Source organism: Salvelinus fontinalis, chromosome 37 (assembly GCF_029448725.1).
Source record: "Salvelinus fontinalis isolate EN_2023a chromosome 37, ASM2944872v1, whole genome shotgun sequence".
NCBI lineage: Eukaryota > Metazoa > Chordata > Actinopteri > Salmoniformes > Salmonidae > Salvelinus > Salvelinus fontinalis.
Window position 1 is genome coordinate 12,077,391 of NC_074701.1, and position 15,037 is coordinate 12,092,427.

The 15,037-nt window shown below is 40.8% G+C and overlaps 1 long non-coding RNA gene across 1 annotated transcript in view; it reads right to left on the minus strand.

Moving 5' to 3' along the window:
- The window catches only part of LOC129836155 (uncharacterized), a 209,314-nt gene that overhangs the window by 148,312 nt on the left and 45,965 nt on the right, over positions 1-15,037 (minus strand). The window contains exon 2 of the long non-coding RNA XR_008756610.1: positions 12,668-12,759. This is a non-coding gene — a long non-coding RNA (uncharacterized LOC129836155). The remainder of the gene's footprint in view (positions 1-12,667; positions 12,760-15,037) is intronic.

A 15,037-nucleotide genomic window follows, 5' to 3' on the forward strand; every position in this document is an offset into this window, starting at 1 on the left:
GCAAAAACCCATGACATTTCAATAAGTAAGGTTAAAGCTTTTAAAATGACAGTGTGTATAACTTTCTCACCACCCCACCCCGCCATACAGTGCTCTCTGACAATAACGGGAGATGTAATAATGTGTGCGATTAACTGAGTAAATGGCATCTTTGAATTGACTAAGCTTGTGACCTTCCATTTCTCTCTTATCAACACGCAAAAACACTGTTCTCACGGACTAATCACAGGAGGTGTGAGGCACAGACACTTGCATGAGACGAGAATTAAGTGAGCTGAGTAGCAAAGGCATTGCATCAGACATTCTGAACCACAATCAGCACATTTACTTATTTTGGCATTTATGTGACAGGGACAGTGCACATCAAATCAAATCATGAATGGCATGAATCAACATTTCCGTTTCCACATCAATTTAAATATGCCAGAGTTAACAAAATACCAAACTTTCATCCCTAGTAGTCCCTGTTTGTGTCGCAGACAAACTCATGCAAAGAATCATGCCATTGCCAACAATACCAGTAGAAGTGTTAAAGCCCTCTCACAAATTGTGTCCCTTGCTGTAAAATCAGGATGTAGACTGGAAGACAGCCTTATGGCCGGAGTGGGGTAAACCTCCTGAAGAGATGATGACAACAGTATGACCTGTCATGCTGAGACGGATGACCAATTGCTAGAATGTTACTTGGGAAAGCAAAACAAGTTTCCTTCCACCTCCCATCCCCTATCGCTATTATGAACATCATAGATATTTAGAACAGCGGGCCCCTGACACTGTGTTCCAGAGCCCTGGAGAAAGCTTATGGCAGCGCCGGGTAATTCACTTTGCCTTATTTCGCTCACTGCTGATGATTATGTGTAAGCGAAATAATTCATCATATTTCGCTGCCTTCAAGAGTGATATTGCTTTTTCCCAGAGCTTACAGAAGGGGGTTAGCGAATGTAAAGGTTGGGGTGCTAGATCTTGGTGTAAAATCTATCATTGATCTCCAACCCTAAGCTTCCTGTACATGGTGACATGATAATGATCCATGGCCTTGTACCCCCCAGCTAATAGAAGTGATATTGAGTTATCAGGATTTTTTTTCTACTTTCCTGGCAGGGCCCACGCCCACACAGCCAGAGTTACAGAAAGCCAGAAATGAGTTGTTCCACAGGGGGCTGAGGAGGTGATAATCTAATAGGGACATTTGTTTTTGTCTCCCACTCGTTTCTCGCTCCTCTCCTCCTTTCCTTTCCTCCACTCCTCTCCAGCTCGGAGGAGAACAAAAGCTCTAGTCTGGAGGGCCCAGTCATTGCTGTGGTAGCGTATAAATAACAGTTACCGCGACGACAAGAAAACAAGTGTAACACACACCATTTGGCTCTCCACCGGTGTCTGGCGCTTCAGACGCAGCGAAGGGGGTGGATCGATGGATGGCCTCACTCAAGACGGTATGCTGATTCTGCTCCTCTAACTCAAGAGGAGTGCCGTGTATGAGCCAAAATAAATCTGCAGCAAGGTTTTGTTCTCATTGAAAACTGGCTGCATCACTGAAACCCACAAGCAAAATGTGCCTTTTGGGTTAATGTGGTTTATCCTTATAAACACACTCAACATGACCTCATCTTTACAAATACCATCTTCATAAGCGTAACCATACGGTTCGACTGTTACTCTGATTCTATTAGTGTGCTTACAATAGTTATTGTATAGCTCTGAATATATAATTTATTTGGAAAACAACTTGTAAGGCATAATGTGTCTCACCAAGGCTTAAAGCAGATTTCTGCTTGATCCAGAGAATTTGCGGTAAGGAGGCACCGTACGGAGGGTGTGACGCAATGGAACCTCGGGGGCCAAATCAAACTCCGTACCACATCCCGGTGCTCCTCCCAAATGTTGTAACAATGCAGAGGGTTCCTTATAGCTCTGCATTGACTTGATTGGTTGACGGTAAGTGGGGGCGGTACATCCTATATAAACACAAACTCACTTCCTTGACAGCTTCTTTCACAACAGCTTTGCTCTGCTCCGTGAAGCGCAAGACATACGAATGCCTAGACTCCTGCAGAGGCCGCATCTTAGTAAATACTGTACGGCCAATGCCCATGACCATAAATCGTTTTTTATATACTGTTAATGTGAGACAATAAACCACCTTCTCCCAGCATGTTCCTCAATATAGCATGCAAAGTGTTAGAAAGGGGCAGAGGTATTTTCTGCCTGGCTCTCCTCCTCTGTTGGTCTCCTGGTTAATTTCTCCCATATCCCACTCAGATAGATTTTCATCATTCTCATGAATCACAATCGATTCTTCCCGCAAAGCAAGTTCCATTACTGAGAATTACTCATCTACGGCTGGGAGAAAAGAGATATTAATCAATGTAACCTTTACAACTAACAACCTTGTTATTCTTCAAAGCCAAACAAAATGAGAGAATTTGGCTGTGTTCAGGTCTCATTATTAAGACGAGCATGGGAACAGACTTTATACAGAGCTATTGATCATCATGTGAAGACAGGCCTACACAGCCCATACCTGCATGGAATTAAACATTTTCTTTTCTTATTACTGTATCCAGCAGAGAAAAATACTCCCTTTTCCTTACTCAGTTGTTCTGTTCCTTTGCTTCTCAATCCATTAGTTTGTCCCTATGAAATATACGCTTATCCAATTACCCCTAAACTGTTACGTCCAGATATTAGTGGTGTTCGATGTAATGGATTTAATTAGTAATTAAATTACAGAAATTAAAAATATATCTCCATGTGATCTGTTCATCCTCATAAGTAGTAATTAATATACAACCGTATAATGTATTAGACCTGTGTTGACTGATACCTGCATCATGATGTACAGTAACACTCTATCAGTATGGTTTGCTTTGAGATGATCCCACACTGAGCGTCATGGATACTCGGATAATGATGACAATAATGATGATCATTTGTCACATGATACTGCAACCCAAAATAGTAACAGAAAGAATTGCCTCCCAGACTGACTGTGAATCGAACCAGGACTTACGAGGTTAAAAAGTAATTGTTAAGACTTGTTATCACCAGTGAAAATCAAATTAAACCATACCAATTACTGTACATTATTATTTCCATGGGGTGACTTGTATCCAATTAATATTGTTGCAACGTGTGGTAATGAATTGTGAATGTCTGCTACTGTTGAGTTAATCCAAGGTTTCCTGTGTCTTCCATTAACACATGCACACACACACACACGTACATTATGCATGCACGCATGCAAACACAAACACACACGCACGCGCACACAGAGCGATAAAGATAGCCGGGAGGTACTAGACCACTCACATGGCTTGTTTCCCCTCCTTTTTAAGACAGATTATATAGTGGCTGCACAGACGAGACAAATATTTCCCAGCAATACCTCTGCTTGTTCAATGCTGTGGACAAACAGCCAACTCATATGACTGTCGAACAAAACCTAATACCATGCCGTTCATTATTTAGCGCTAATGCTCTAGCAGACTAACTATTTCTCCTAAGCTTAGCTGTAAATTCACTGGCAATAATTTGATTCTTAAAGTATGCCATTTAGCAGACGCTTTTATCCAAAGCGATTTACAGTCCCGCGTGCATACATTTTCTAATGTGTGGGTGGTTGTAAACGGAGACGCTGTAAGTCGAGAAACAGGTGCGGGTGAAACGTTTAATAAAACAACAAACATGAAACGAGACAACATAACAGGGGCGATAATGCAAGAACGCGGGAACAATACCGACCGAGGAAGGAACCAGAGGGAGTGACAGATAAAGGGGAGGAAATCAGGAAGGTAATGGAGTTCTAACATCAGCTGTATTCCCCACTCATGTACTCACGCCAAACCTGACTCCTCAACCAAATAGATGTAGCCTTTACGTTTTTTTCCTTGTCATAGGTCCACCATGATAAGTACTAGAAGATCCCACTCTATTGAAAAAATATGAGTTTCAGTACTACTGTGCGGGCCATGAAAAGGTCACCCTAAGTGACGATATAACTCTGACAGTCCTGTCCATGACACAAGGAAGGTCTCTGATCCACTCTAAAGATACATGAAATAGGCGGCAGGACCTTCAGAGTATCTTTTATAGTCATGGGACATGATTGGAGACAACAGGGCTTGCTGAGAGATGAGTGCACCGTCATGGATAACATACTTCATAGGCCAATTTGGCATACGGATAACATAACTTATTACTGCTTGTCTTGAGCTCAGAACAAGCACTATCAAATCATTCCATCTGAAGGCACGGGAGGAAACATTGTGATTCTATTTCTACGAGAGGACATGTACGTTTTACAGAGAGATGACCTTTCCCAAATCAGATGCAGCAGCTGGGAATGTGTGTACGGGCAGATATGATGATCATCTTTTCAGGACTGTGTCCCTGCATTTATAGGAAGGCATATGAAATCATCATGGAGCACATAAGTCAGATTCCTCTGAGCAGTGTTTAAAAAGATCTAAGCCTAAAATATTGAATTTGAATTACTTCTCAGAAAGTATAAAACTGTCAATAGGAATAAAACAAGGTTGTCCACTATTGGTATATCTATTTATTATGACCATCTAAATGTTAGCTATTAAAATCAGATCCAACAATAATATCAAGGGCTAGAAATCCAGGGTTTAAAAACAAAGGTGTCATTGTACGCTGATGTGTAACGACTTTCATCCTCTTCGTCTGAGGAGGAGTAGCAAGGATCGAACCAATGTGCAGCGTGGTAAGTGTCCATAATAGATTTTTAATCAATCAAAATGAACACAGAACAAAAATAACAAAACACGAACAAACAACCGAAAGTCCCGTATGGTGCAAACACTGAAACAACCACCCACAAAACACACTAGAAAACAGGCTACCTAAATATGGCTCCCAATCAGAGACAACGACTGACACCTGCCTCTGATTGAGAACCATACTAGGCCAAACACATAGAAATATAACAACAGAACAAAACATAGAAAAACAACATAGAATGCCCACCCCAACTCACGCCCTGACCAAACTAAAATAAAGACATAACAAAGGAACTAAGGTCAGAACGTGACATGATGATTCATGTTTTCTTTTAAATACAAGATTTGGATCCATCCACAGCCTCATAGAGGATCTAGATACTTTTTCTAACCTCTCCTGTTGAAATCAAATTAACTGACACGCAAAATGCCGCTGGATTCAACATTTTGAATTTTTGAATTTAAATTATACAAAATTCTTGCAACCAATATAACATTACAGTGCCTTTAGAAAGTATTAAAACATTTTACGTTATAGCTTTATTCTAAAATTGATTGAATAAAAAATGTCTCAGCAATCTACACACAACACGCCATAGACAAAGCAAAAACAGGTTTTTATACATTTTTGCTAATGTATCATTTAAAAAAAACAGAAATACCTTATTTACATAAATATTCAGACCCTCTGCTATGAGACTTGAAATTGAGCTCAGGTGCATCCTGTTTCCATTGATCATTCTTGAGACGTTCCTACAACTTGATTGGAGTCCACCTGTGGTAAATTAAATTAATTGGACATGATATGGAAAGGCACACACCTGTCTATGTAAGGTCCCACAATTGACAGTGCATGTCAGAGCAAAAACCAAGTCATGAGGTTGAAGGAATTGTCTATAGAGCTCTGAGATTGTGTCAAGGCACAGATCTGGGGAAGGGTACCAAAAAATGTCTGCAGCAATGAAGGTCCCCAAGAACACAGTGGCATCCATCATTCTTAAATGGAAGAAGTTTGGAACCACCAAGACTCTTCCTAGAGCTGGCCACCCGGCAAAACTGAGCAATCGGGGGAGAAGGGCCTCGTTCAGGGAGGTGACCAAGAACACGATGGCCATTCTGACAGAGCTCTAGAGTTCCTCTGTGGACAACCATCTGTGCTGTATTCCACCAATCAGGCCTTTATGATAGAGTGGCCAGACGGAAGCCACTCCTCAGTAAAAGGCACATGACAGCCCGCTTGGAGTTTGCCAAAAGGCACCTAAAGACTCCCAGACCATAAGAAACAAGATTATCTGGTCTTTTAAAACCAAGATAGAACTCTTTGCCTGAATGCCAAGCTTCACGTCTGGAGGAAACCAGGCAGCGCTCATCACCTGGCATATACCATCCCTGCGGTGAAGCATGGTGGTGGCAGCCTCATGTTGTGGGGATGTTTTTCAGCGGCAGGGACAGGGATGCTAGTCAGGATCGAGGGAAAGATGAACGAAGCAAAGTACATAGATCCTTGATGAAAACCTGCTCCATAGCGCTCAGGACCTCAGACTGGGGTGAAGGTTCACCTTCCAACAGTACAATTACCCTAAGCACAGAGCCAAGACAACGTATGAGTGGCTTCAGGACAAGTCTTGAATGTTCTTGAGTGGCCCAGCCAGAGCACGGACTTGAACCCGATCGAACATCTCTGGAGAGACCTGAAAATAGCTGTGCAGCGACGCTCCACATCCAACGTGACAGAGGTTAAGAGAATATGCGGAGACAAATGGGAGAAACTCCCCAAATGCAGGTGTGCCAAGCTTGTAGATTCATACCCAAGAAGACTCGAGGCTGTAATCGCTGCCAAAGATGCTTCAACAAAGTACTGAGTAAAGGGTCTGAATACTTATGTAAATGGAATCAGTTCGTTTTTATATATATGCACATTTGTAAAAAACAAAAATGTTTTTTTTTATGGGCAGAGATGATGGTTATCATTATGGGGTATTGTGTGTAGATTAATTCATTTTTTTAATAATGCTGAATACACACACACACCCACACACACACACCCACACAGTACAGTGAAAAAGTTTTAGGCAGGTGTGAAAAAATGCTGCGAGCCCCGGTATTTTTGCCAGGAAGGCGGGGCCTCCGAGGGTGGGCTCGGCATCCATTGGCACGTTGGGCATGATTTCAGTTCAGGTGAATATGAATGGTCATTGACTCCCCATAGTATATACCTCGTTCCCTTCGGGAAACAGTAGTTATATTCACAACTGACTTTATAAGTCAAGAAATGGCTTCTAACCTCACAATTGCTTGCTTGGCTTGAATTAATCTTAATCAAATTTCTGTCTGGAGTTGTTTAAAAGCCCTGAAGTAATTCTCCAGTAATTTTGTATACTTTTTAGCCAGTAGTTCTGAAAGTAGAACTCACAAGCTAAAAGTGGACCCGGAAAATCGCATACTACATCACATACTGTATGAGCAGATATGTGCACCACGTCATTGCTTTCTCTCTGCATCTGCTCTGTGTTGTGTTATTGACTGTACGTTTGTTTATGTGTAACTCTGTGTTGCTGTTTTTGTCGCGCTGCTTTGCTTTATCTTGGCCAGGTCGCAATTGTAAGTGCGAACTTGTTCTCAACTGACCTTCCTGGTTAAATAAAGGTGAAATAAATTAAAATAAATAATAAAAGTGTGCATCTTGCTAGCTGTCAATCAAATGGCAAGGGGCTGAAGCTCATTGGCTAAACCTTGAATTGCTATGGGGCTGGCCCACATGTCACGCTCTGACCATAGAGAGCCCTCGGGGTTCTCTATGGTGTTGTAGGCGACTAGGGGGTGTTCTAGTCGATTATATTTCTATGTTTGGGTTTGAGTATGGTTCCCAATTAGAGGCAGCTGATTATCGTTGTCTCTAATTGGGGATCATACTTAAGGTGTCCCCGTTCCCACCTGCATTGTGGGATATTGTTTGTGTTAGTGTGTTTAGCACTACGGCGTTCACGGTCGTATTATGTTTGTTTATTGTTTTGGTAGTGTCACTCTATAATAAAGTATGTGGAACTCAACTCATGCTGCGTCTTCTGCGTCCGTCCTTTACGACGAATGAGACACCACATGATGGAAAATGGCGCAGCACAACTTTCAGAAAAACAGTCGATTTTAAACTAGGGATTCTGTGGCTGATAGAGGTAAGACAGTAATTCTGCTCATATACGGAATTAAAATACAAACACAGCACGCAACAATTTCAAAGATTTTACTGAGTTACAATTCATTAGCCCCTAATCTATGGATTTCACATGACTGGAAATACAGGTATGCATCTGTTGATCACAGATAGCTTTAACGAAAAGTAGGGAGTTGGTCAGACTGTTGATTGTGGCCTGTGTAATGTTGTCCCAATCCTCTTCAATGGCTATGCGAAGTTGCTGGATATTGGTGGTAACTGGAACACACTGTCATATACGTCAATCCAGAACATCCCAAACATGCTCAATGAGTGACATGTCTGGTGAGTAAGCAGACCATGGAAGACCTGGGACATTTTCAGCTTGCAGGAATTGTGTACAGATCCTCAGGATCTCGTCATGGTATCTCTGTGCATTCAAATTACCATAAATAAAATGCAATTGTTTGTTGTCTGTAGCTTATGCCTGCCCATACCATAACCCCACCGCCACCATGGAGCACACTGTTCACAACGTTGACATCAGCAAACCACTCGCCCACACGACGTTACACATGCGGTCTGTGGGTTGTGAGGCCGGTTGGACGTACTGCTAAATTCTCTAAAACAAAGTTTTATGGTAAACGCTTTATCGTAAAGAAATTAACATTAATTTCTCTGGTAACAGCGCTGATGTACATTCCTGCAGTCAGCATGTCAATTGTACGCTCCCTCAACTTGACATCGGTGGCATTGTGCTGTGACAAATCTGCACATTTTAGAGTGGCCTTATTGTCCCCAGCACAAGGTGCTTCATGCTGTTTAATCAGCTTGTTGATATGCCACACCTGTCGGGTAGATTAATTATCTTGGCAAAGAAGAAATGCTCACTAACAGGGATGTGATTTCTGTGATCTTTTAATTCAGCTCCTGAAACATGGGACCAACACATTACATGTTGCGTTAATATTTTCATTCATGTATGAACTACACATTAACACATCCAGCCCAAAGGCGGAAGGTTTAAAAAGACTTGAGTTCATGTTCTTCTATCTTATCTGTAGATAATCGTTGTTTTGAGCTCAAAAAGCAGTAGTAGCAGTATGCAAATCAGGGAAGCAAGTTATTGTCTCTTTCACGATGCGATTCGGTTCCCGATGTTCACCAAAAATAGCCATTCAAAAAGAGCCATTCATTTCGCAAATTATTTTGTTATTTTTTTACCCCAACCCTACTACACCTCCCCTGATTGGAGTAAACTTACGGACAACAATACTTCTACTGCTACAGTACTTACAGCAATTTTTGCTCACATGTACGGTACATGTTCTTAACTAATTATACATACTGTATATTCTTATGTAGTAATGCTGCATACTCCAAGAGGCTCAATTCTCACCTTTCTGGTAAAATTGTTAAATTGCTGAGCTGTTGTCACGTTTGAGGACACAAGCTCAAGAACACAGTACAAATATGACAAGAATATAAAATATTGAATATGATGTTCAACAAAACTGTACGAATAAGTCTTGAAATCACATATCAATCACCTTTCTAAATATAGTACAATCAAATTATAAAATGACAACTGATAAGATTTCACCTTCCTTATAACTCTAAAATACATATTTGTATGTTTAGTGTTAGAGAAAATGTGCATATTTTCTAAAGGTCTCTCTTGATCAAAACATCTGCCCCCACCGCTGTGAACATCACATAGAGCGATAGCTTGGCTTCCTGAACTCAGTAGGAACTCACCTTTCATTTCATATTAATCTTGTCTGAAAAACAGAAAGTGTTTTTTGTTTAAAATCTATTAATTATTTTAGATTAATTTGATCAAGTTGGCTATAAATTGATTTCTGAATGTGCTAGGGCAGGGATGGGAAACTCCAGTCCTCGGGGGCTAGCAGACACAGATGATTAAATGCATTACATTCTAAATGGAAGATCATGATTAGTTTATTGGATTAAGGTGTGTTAGCTGGGGCAGGGGAACAAGTGTGACTCCAATCAGGCCCCAAGGACTGGAGTTTACCATCATTGTGCTAGGGTGACAAAACCACTCTTTCCTGCTGCGCCACCATGTAAGCATTGCAGGCATGTGCTTTGTCAGTGGCTGTGACATAGGGTTCAGCCAGGAGTTGATGGACAGTCGGAAGAGCGAAAGAAATGGTAGGAGAGAGAGCCCAGCTTCAAGTGATTTCACATCCTACATCACACAGGCAAAAAACATATACTCCTGTGTCCGTGAGACACAGGGCTCCCCACTCAATGCAAGCCGTTTTGATCTCAAGTGTCCACAGATCGATTTATACACTGGAAGTGAAAATGTCGGTCAGAACCGGTACCAGAACCACGCAGTTCCCCAAAACAGGGGACTTTATTAAAGTAAGATATATTTGATTTGATATACACAACACTGGATGGCATGAAAGATGGCAAAAGTAATTCAAATTATTTAAATTCAGCTTGCAGGAATGGGACCAAGTTACCGAAGTCGCCATTGCCAAGAGGAACAATCTCTTCTGCCAAGATATAAGATGAAGTTAGTTTGTCATACAGGTAGATTGAAAACAATACAAATGCTCACAACACTACAAGACAATCACACGAAACATAAATATAACTATAGAAAAGCAAGTAAAACAGTACTAGTGTGCAAAAGCAAATATAGGTAGTGTGTAGTGTGACAATATGTGATGAATGCGACCTGGTGTTGTTGAAGGCCCAGATGGTAGTGGGCAAGAAGGATTTAATTCATATCGGTATGAATTAATTTGACTCTCTCTCTCTCTCTGACAAACAAACACATAGAGATTTGTATTTGTATGTATTAATGAACCCCATTAGCTGCTGCCAAGTCGGCAGCTACTCTTCCTGGGTCCAGCAACATTAAGGCAGTTATATACAATTAAAAAATATGACATGACATTGCATTTCATAACACTTTTCACAACACATTACGTGAGTGTATAATATAAAATCCATGCGTACGTGTGTGTGTGTGTGTAGAGTGTGTGTGTGCGTGTGTCTGTGCATGTGTGTGTCTCTTCACAGTCCCTGCTGTTCCATGTGTATTTTTATCTGGTTTTTAAAAATCTGATTCCGTTGCTTGCATCAGTCACCTGATGTGAAATAAAGCTCCATGTGGCCATGGCTCTGTGTAGTACTGTGTTCCTCCCATGGTCTGTTCTGAACTTGGGGACTGTGAAGAGAACTCTGGTGGCATGTCTTGTGAGGTATGCATGGGTGTCTGAGGTGTGTGTGCTAGTAGTTTAAACAGACAGCTCGGTGCATTCAACATGTCAATACATCTTACAAAAACACTTTGAGCCATGAGTTTGACATGCGTATTATTAATGTTAGCTCTCCGTGTACATTTAATGGCCAGCCGTGCTGCCCTGTTCTGAGCCAATTGCAATTTTTCTAAGTCCCTCTTTGTGGCACCTGACCACACGACTGGACAGTAGTCCAGGTGCGACAAACTTAGGGCCTGTAGAACCTGCCTGGTTGATAGTGTTGTTAAGGAGGCAGAGCTGACTTCTCCCCAGCTTAGCTACTGTTGCATCAACATGTTTTGGCTATGAAAGTTTACAATCCAGGGTTACCCCAAGCAGTTTAGTCACTTCAACTTGCTCAATTTCAAAAAATGTCATTACAAGAATTAGTTGATGTTTAGTGAATGATTTGTCCCGAATACAATGCTTTTAGTTTTTTGAAATATTTAGGACTAACTTACTTACTTCTGAAACTGACTGCAGCTCTTTGTTAAGCGTTGCAGTGATTTTACTCGCTGTACTAACTGACATGTATAGTGTTGATTCATCCACATACATAGACACACTTTACTCAAAGCCAGTGGCAGGTCATTAGTAAAGATTTGAAGAGGTCTAGACAGCTTCCCTGGGGAATGCCTGATTCTACCTGGATTATGTTGGAGAGTTAAAAAACACCCTCTGTGTTATGTTAGACAGGTAACTCTTTATCCACAATATAGCAGGGGGTGCAAAGGCATAACATATACATTTTTCCAGCAGCAGACTATGATTGATCATGTCAAAAGCTGCACTGAAGTCTAACAAAACAGCTCTCACAATCTTTTTATCATTAATTTCTCTCAGCCAATCATCAGTCATTTGGCTAAGTGCTGTGCATGTTGAATGCCTTCCTTATAAGCGTGCTGAAAGTCTGTTGTCAATTTGTTTACAGTAAAATAGTATCTGGTCAAACACCATTTTTTCCAAAAGTTTATTAAGGGTTGGTAACAGGCTGATTGGTCGGCTATTTGAGCCAGTAAAGGGCTCAAATACTATTCTTTACTATTCTTGGGTAGTGGAATGACTTGCTTCCCTCCAGGCCTGAGGACACACACTTTGTTGTAGGCTTAGATTGAAGATATAGTAAGTATAGTAAGCAAGTAACAGTGGCAATATCGTCCGCTATTATCCTCAGTGATTTTTCATCCAAGTTATCAGACCCAGGCGGCTTGTCATTGTTGATAAAAAATATTGTTGTCTTTCACCTCTTCCACACTCACTTTATGGATTTTTTTTTTTTAAATACTTGTCTTTCAAAATTTGGTCAGTTATACTTGGATGCCTTTATTGCTGGCATATCATGCCTAAATTTGCTAATCTTGCCAATGAAAAAGAATCACTAAAAGTAGTTGGCAATATCAGTGATTCAATGAATGAATTAGCCTCATTCCTCTCCACCATACAATTTTTAAATCTCAAACACACACAAACACAAACTAGGTCATCATTTTTACCTTAGCTGAGTGCTCCATGGTGACAACCACCTTGGATCCAACGCTGGCCACCAGATCCATGAGCCCATTCCCTTTCTCTTCACGATCTTACCCTGAGGAAAAAAAGCATTTTTCTGTGCTTTACCAAGTGCGATTTATTTGGGTCCACAATAAAGTAAATGGTCATGAAGACCCAAATATTTTAAAAACACACACACACAAAGGAGGGGCTCTCTTCTTCTTCAAACCTTTGAATGTCTCTTATCTTTGTCTCTCTCCCTCACTATGAATTAACATTAACTTGTTAGCTAGCTAACTTATTTTGTGTGATACAGAGATGAAAAATACCATCGCTGGTGAAATAGTCAGTGAAACATTTAGGCTAACATTAGCTATAGCAGCTTGTATTCATTTTTTTTTCAATAGTACTGTAACTCCAACAACACTGGCTATAGCCTACCTTGACAAATACAAAGAAGATGCATGTAGTGAAGACATGGTACAGTGAATAGCTGGATATAGGTAAATCTTGGTGACTTGGGTGAATACAGGCCTTGGCAAAGTGTGTAACAGAGCTGAGATAGGCAAGTAACAGCGATGAGGTGTTTTGGCAAAGGAACTGGAGTCTGGGTAAGAAATAGGGCTAATATGGGCGAGGATATGGCTGTATATCTTGAATGTACAATATTACGGTATTAGGATTAGGGAATTGGGGAAACAGGGCTGGGGTGGGTGGTGAATTAGGTAAGGTGTGTGGGTAAGTGGACTGAGATATATTGATATTGGGGCTGAGGAATAGGGGTAAATGTCTGTTAATTTTATTATAGACAGAACAGTGTATGTTCCCATCGGTCACAATTGTGAAAATTAAACATACTTTTTTTACATACATTTCAGGATTATATTTTAAAAAACAACATGGATTACATGTAATGGTTACTAATGGCATACGGTTTGCATGGTGGCATGTCTGAGAAACATTTGGAAATGGGTTAATATAGGTTTACTGCCTTAATACTCAACAACTTTAGCCCTTTATCTGGTTTGCCATTCCAAATGAATTTGATAATTTTTTGCTCCAATTACTTAAAAAAAAGTTATTCTGGAGTTGGTAGTGCCATGAATATATAGTATATGAATGCTGCGATATTACTAGAGAATTAATCATGGTATTTTTCCCATAGATGGAAAGACACTGAACAAAACTATTGACTAAATATTTGTTATGTTATTGTACTAATTGAGTTCAAGTGTCTTTACATCGCAAATTCACTGAAAAACTAGTTTTAAAAGTTTTACAGTCTGAATAATTGATTTAAGCATATGAATAATGGTAAAATTATCTGTAGGATCAGCCTGATGAAGTATATCCATAACCTAACTCAAATTCAATCTAGTGAAAAAAATGTATAACCTGCTATGATTAAATATATACACTGTACAATAAGAGACACTGCATTGTACTATCGGTCACAAATGTGACTGCTAAGATATATATCTAGTGATAATGACAAAGCGAAACAGGTTTAGATTTTTTTGTACATTTATAACAAATTTTAAATAGAAATGCCTTGTTTAGATAAGTATTTAGACCCTTTGCTAAATTGAGCTCAGGTGCATCCTGAGAAATTCAATTGATTGGACATGATTTGGAAAGGCACACACCTGTCTATATAAGGTCCCACAGTTAACAGTGCACGTCAGAGCAAAAACCAAGTCATGAGGTTGAAGGAATTGTCGGTAGAGTTCTGAGACAGGATTGTGTCGAGGCACAGATCTGGGGAAGGGTACCAAAAAATGTATGCAGCTTTAAAGGTCCCCAAGAACACACTGGCATCCATCATTCTTAAATGGAAGAAGTTGGCAACCACCAAGGCTCTTCCTAGAGCTGGCCACCCTAGAGCTGGCCACCCTAGAGCTGGCCACCCGGCAAAACTGTGCAATCGGGGGAGAAGGGCCTTGGTCAGGGTGGTGATCAAGTACCCGATCACTCTGACAGAGCTCCAGAGTTCCTCTGTGGAGATGAGAGAATATTCCAGAAAGACAACCATCTCTGCAGCACTCCACCAATCAGGCCTTCATGGTAGAACGGCCAGACGGAAGCCACACCTCAGTAAAAGGCACGACAGCCCACTTTGAATTTTCCAAAAGGCACCCAACGACAATATTCTCTGGTCTGATGAAACCAAGATTGAACTTTGTCCTGAATGACAAGCGTCACATCTGGAGGAAACCTAGCACCATCCCTACGGTGAAGCACGGTGGTGATAGATCATGCTGCGGGGATGTTTTCAGTGGCAGGGACTGGGAGACTAGTCAGGATTGAGGGAAAGACGAACAGAACAATGTACAGAGAGATACTTGATGAAAACCTGCTCCAGAGCGCTCAGG